Source organism: Cavia porcellus, unplaced genomic scaffold, assembly GCF_034190915.1.
Source record: "Cavia porcellus strain 051 isolate PalLab524CR breed Dunkin Hartley unplaced genomic scaffold, mCavPor4.1 scaffold_8, whole genome shotgun sequence".
Taxonomy (NCBI): Eukaryota; Metazoa; Chordata; class Mammalia; order Rodentia; family Caviidae; genus Cavia; species Cavia porcellus.
This window is the reverse complement of record NW_026947491.1, coordinates 19,971,779-19,978,196: the sequence shown is the minus strand read 5'-3', so window position 1 is coordinate 19,978,196 and position 6,418 is coordinate 19,971,779.

Sequence of the window (6,418 nt, the reverse complement as noted above, 5' to 3'; positions counted from 1 at the left end):
ATAGACAGATTCTAAGAAACATATGAAGTACCAAAGATAGATCAAGAGGATGTAAAACTGTTGAATAACCCAATCTCGGCTAATGAAATTGAAAATGTAATTAAGTCCTTACCCACCAAGAAGGCCCAGGCCCAGATGGATTCACTGCAGAATTCTACAAGAAATACAAAGAAGACCTAATGCCGACACTCCTCAAACTATTCAATGAAATTGAAAGGGAAGCAATCCTTCCTAAGTCACCCGGGAAGCAAATATTACTCTAGTACCAAAACCTGAGAAAGGCCCAACTAAAAAAGAGAACTATAGTCTGATCTCCCTAATGAACAGAGATGCAAAAATCCTCAATAAAATATTGGGAAATAGAATGCAGCTCATCATCAAGAAAATTACACACCATGACCAAATGGGATTCATCCCAGGAATGCAAGGATGGTTCAACATACATAAATCAATAAATGTAATCCACCATATCAATAAAGCCAATAGTAAGAATCAAATGATCATTTCTATAGATGCAGAAAAAGTCTTCGATAAGGTCCAACATTCATTCATGATAAGAACTTTACAGAAAATTGGAATAGATGGTCTTTACCTCAATAAAATAAAGGCCATTTATGACAAACCAACAGCCAGCATCATACTAAATGGACAAAAATTGAAAGCCTTTACTTTAAAATAAGGCACAAGACAAGGATGTCCTTGATCGCCACTCCTATTTAATATAGTACTGGAATTACTAGCCAGAGCAATTAGGCAAGAGAGAGAAATAAACGGGGTAAAGATAGGAAAAGAAGAAGTTAAATTATCATTGTTTGCAGATGACATGATACTCTACATAGAAGACCACCTATACTCCATTGAAAGACTCTTAGATATAATAAATAAATTCAGTAATGTAGCTGGATACAAAATCAATACTCAGAAATCAATAGCATCCCTATATGCTAACAACAAAATCACAAAGGAGAAATAAGAGAAATCACACTGTTCAAACTAGCATGCAAAAAATGACATATTTAGGAGTTACTTTTACGAAAGAAGTGCAAGTCCTTAACAGGGAAAATTACAATACACTTTAAAAAGAAATTTAAGATGATCTCAGAAACTGGAAAGACATCCCTTGCTCATGGATAGGAAGAACAAACATTGTGAAAATGGCCATTCTCCCAAAACTGTTATACAGATTCAATGCAATCCCAATAAAAATACCATCAACGTACCTTATAGATCTAGAGAAATTACTCCTAAATTTCATCTAGAACCAGAAGAGTCTTAGAATAGCAAAGGCAATTCTAAGCAGCAAAGGCAAGGCAGGAAGCAGCACAATCCCTGACTTGAAGTTATACTACAAAGCAACAATAGTAAAATCAACATGGTATTGGAATCAAAACAAAGCCGAAGATCAATGGAATAGATTAGAAGATACAATCATAACTACAAACGCACTCAACCACCTTATCTTTGATAAAGGAGCCAAGCATGTTCACTGGAAGAACGGCAGTCTCTTTAATAAATGTTGCTGGAAAAACTGGCTCTCCATTTGCCAAAAACTAAAGCTAGACCCAAGCCTATCACCATGTACTAAATTAAAATCTAAATGGGTCAAAGATCTGAATATTAAAACAGAAACACTGAATCTATTGGAAGACAAATTGGGTAGAAACCTTGAAGACATAGGAGTAGGTAGAGAATTCATGAACAGGACTCAAACCGCACGGGAAATGCTTCCCAGAATCAATAGCTGGGACCACTTCTTATTAAAAAGTTTCTGCATGTCAAAACAAATCTCCAGCGTGGTAAAAAGAAAACCCACAAACTGGGAAAAGATTTTAGTGAGCTCTCTCTCAGACAAGGGACTCTTGTCTAAAACATATAAAGAATTAAAAAAACTCAGACCCCCAAAATTCAAAGATCCAATCCAAAAATGGGCATCTGAGATGAATACGCACTATTCAGATGAAGAAATGCAAGTGGCAAGTAAGTACATAAAAAAATGTTCATGATCATTAGTCATTAGAAAAATGGAAATTGATACCATGCTGACATACCACCCCACTCCTGAGAAAATGGCCAGGATCAAGAAAACCAACAACAACAAATGCTGGAGAGGCTGTGGGGAAAAAGGAAATCTCCTGCACTGTTGGTGGGAGGGTAGACTGGTACAAACTTTGTGGAGGTCAGTCTGGAAATTTCTCAAAAAGCTGGGATTGAAAGTCCCATTTATTCCAGCTATCACACTTCTAGGCATATTCCCAGAAGTACTGACAGCATCATACCACAGGGATATATGCGCACTCATGTTTATAGCAGCACAATTTGTATTCCCCAGATCTTGGAAACAACCCAAGTGTCCATCAACTGAGGAATGGACAAAAAAGCTGTGGTATTTCTATACAATGGAGTACTACTCAGCTAAAAGAAGGATCACATTGAGATATTTATCAATAAATGGGCGCAGCTTGAGACCATACTCATAAGTGAAATAAATCAATCTCGCATGTGTGAATACTGAATAGTTTCCCTAATGTAACTAATGATTCAAATATATAAAAGTATGTGGTAATCGTGATTCCCAATTATGTGGCCTTGAAGCCTTATAAAGTTTTCACTTATTAATTGGAAAGGCTTTTTCTGGGCTTCTTGTTATGGAAATATTTGAAGCTATAGTATTTGAAGTTATATTCAAATATTTCCATTAAAAAGATAGACACTATGATAACTACTATTAAATTGGGTTATTTGATGGTGAAGCACTAGGTTGCTGATACAGTCATGCTTTGACCTGTATTGTTATGTTGTTATGTCCACTTTTATCTCAATCTCTCCCTTATTCACAAAAAAATTATTTAGTTATTTTTATGGTTTTTTAATTAAGGGGAAATTTTTAAAAATTAGCAGGATATATTGTAGTAACTTTTATGCTTTCCTATTAACTTGTTTTGAAGTCCTGTAATACTCCCACTATCTTGTTTTGACTGATTAAACTCTGTTCCATTCTGTATGATAGTATCACATTTGGGAGTATAGGCAGCAACTTTGAAGGCAATAAGATTCACTAAAATGCCCATTCTGGTTTGACTATTATGTCCTTTGGAAAACCTGTAATGTTTACCGTATTTAAGTTTTATTCATCTTCTTCTCTACTTTTTTTTTCAACTTTATAATACCTAATGAGATAGACAATTCTTTTTAAGGAAGCAAGAGGCATTATTGTAACCATTGTTGATAACCTTGTACTCCATTTTTATATCATGTGCTATGTCTATCCGTGGTTTTCTTGGACAGCTGTGTTTTGCCATATTTGACTATATTATCTCCCCCAAAAAAGTAATAAGAACTAAGGAGTAATAAAACCCAAAGTGTGTAAATTTTGTTGTAAAAAAGAGGAGGAAAAAAAAGATACAACAGCTCTAAAAGAAACAACAGCAAGTGTGTTTAGGGGTGTTAAATAGCTGACCGTATTAATGCTTTTGGTTCGATCACTGAAAACAATTGTTTGCAGTCTCACTGATTGAATGTCCACTCACTTTGTATGCTTTGATACTGTGACTTGAGCAACTATCTCTAAGATGATAATGTGTAATATATTAACTGGTGATTTCTTACTGTTTTTTTTTTTTGTAGTTCTGTCTTACTTCTACCCTTACACCGCTTTGTTTTGTTTTGTTTTGTTTTTTATTTTTTTCCTTTTAAATAAAATTTAAAAAAAATAAAATAAACTTCCTTCATCATAGATTGAAGTTTCTGGAAACTCATTCAGAATTCATATCATGTGTGCAGTGATAATGTGCCTAAAACCTGAACTTGGCCCTTACCAGATAGATAGTACCTTCAGTCTTCTTTAAATTAAGGCAAGGAATTTGTCTCCATGCCACTCAGACATCACTGGTCTTGTTTTTTTTACGGTGGCCAACCTTGATTCTCTGATTTAAGCTGGTGAGAATTGAAGTAAAGCCTAATGAAAACATTCTTTCTCCAAGGAAATTTAGTGGTTGTGTCTTAGTTACTTTATGCTAATCGCTGAGACAAAATACCTGATGCCCAAGTTGGGAAAGGAAAGGTTTATTTCTTACAGTTTTTGGAAGTTTCAGTCCACACTCAGTTGGCTACCAGGTGAGCAGGCATGGCTGGTCCACCTTTCATGGTGGCTGCAAACAGCAAGCTGGAACCAGCAAAGAACAAGACACACCTTCTTGCTGCCATTACATCACATCCTGGCTCCACCCCTAGGTGCAATAGGCTGTACCCTATTGTAAAAAAGAGGGTGGGGACCCACTTCCTGTGATGCCCTGGGGCCATCTTTCTTATCTGTTTCCCATCAACAATCAAAATTTCAACTCTGTCTTTACAATCCACAGCCCTCCTGGAATTTTCATTGTGGCCAGACTCACAGCACTTTAAATTATCCTGCTGGGCACTTTTCTCTTGATTTGAAACATATAGCTGGCTGAAAGCCCCCAACAGTAGTCATGCCACAGCCTCAATTTTCAATTGCTTTTTAACTTCCATTTCAAGATTAATCAGTCCATTGCCCTTTGTCTCAGTCTCAGGCAAAGTCTCTGGGCAGGAGCAAAATGCAGACAAACTTTCTGCCAAGCCATAACACAAATCATGTGGAGTCCAACAACCAATGCAGTCCTTTCCAGCAGAAACATCCCAAGCCTGGTCTTTACCATGAGGCTTTTTATCAGACTTCTGGTGTCTGGACCTCTGACCAGAATCTCCTCTACAGAACAGCTTAAGCTGCTCCAGCCCTACGCATGAAGGTGACAAGTCCGAACCTTTCGAGTCTTCCCACAAGCCATTTCCAAAGCCTCTTAAGAAACATGGCCAGGTATAGTCACAGTACCCCACTCTTGGAACCAAATTTCTGTTGACTTACGTTATGCCCATCCCTGAGACAAAATACCTGATGCCCAAGTTGGGAAAGGAAAGGTTTATTTCTTACAGTTTTTGGAAGTTTCAGTCCACACTCAGTTGGCTACCAGGTGGGCAGGCATGGCTGGTCCACCTTTCATGGTGGCTGCAAACAGCAAGCTGGAACCAGCAAAGAGCAAGACACACCTTCTTCCTGCCATTACATCACATCCTGGCTCCATCCCTAGGTGGGTGGAGCACTGACATCATCAATCCAAGCACTAGACAATGAACCAATCACAAATACACAATACAAACTCATGAGGCCTGGGGGACACAGACATAAACCATGACAGGTTGTGAACTATTTTACAACTTTTCACAAGAAAAACTAAGTTACATTTTTTCACTAGAAAAACAAAATTACCAACTCATTTGAGGACATCGTGTTTTCTGCTTACATTCAGGTAACTTATAAATCAAAGTGCAGACATTCGTTCTATCTTGTCTCATGCAGGTGTCCTTGTAAACACAGCATAGTTTTTCCTGAATAACATCTGGGGCACTGCACCCATCATGGTGTAATCCATGTTCACAATCAAGTTAAGAAAATAGGTGAGGGTTTGTAAATTCTTTACCCAACATTGGAGACTCTGGTAACTGCATGCTTTGTTGTGCACAGAGGTCAGACAAATTGGCTCCTTCTTCCCTGTGCAGCCAGGAAGACTGGGGTTCATGCTCTGCTGAGGCAGGGATTTGTCCATTACACTGAAGGAAGGATGGTGAAATCCCACACCATTGTCTCGAGGTTGAAATTCTGAGCTTGTTAATGCCATAATACCTTGGGAAACAGAGCCTGGGATGCCTAGAGCAATCAGAGGGTTATTCATTTCCCTGCCCTTGATTTACGCTCCTTGTATCCTTCATAATTTTTCCTGCAACTTGTGGAGTCCCTTCCTGTGATAGCTCGGACACCAGAATAAAATCCAAGGAAGCAATAAATTAAATTTGGGGAGCAAAGGCTTTATTTAGGCCAGGCCTGGTGATAAGTCTCCAGGAGCCAAATTGGAGACTGCATTCAAGAGATTGAAGGAACGGCTTTAAAAAGGCCAGAGGAAAAAGGGGGGAGAAACAAAAGAAACCAGCAGAGCCATTAAACTGTTGTCTCAAATCTGGAAACTGTAAAGCTGTCCACTTAGTTCTGACAACATCAGGAGCCTTTGGTGCCTTTTGAGTTACTCCTGTCCTGCAGATAAGCATTATCTTGGAATAGCACATCTGCAATAACATTTGGAGAAGAAAGTAGAAAATTATCTCAGGACAGCTCGTTAACATTAACATGTGGGAAGGGAACGAAGGTTACAAGAATCTGAAACTTAAGTTTTTACAAGGATTTGGAACTTAACCCTTTGGTGCATTAGGGTTAAGTCACAACATTTTTGTAATTTCTTTAAAGTTGAGCATTTCTTAAGAACAGCGCAATTAGCACATTTTATGACAGACTACCACCAGGTAGGGAAAGGGGGAAGGCAGTGCAGCACATTACAGAACAGAAAATATG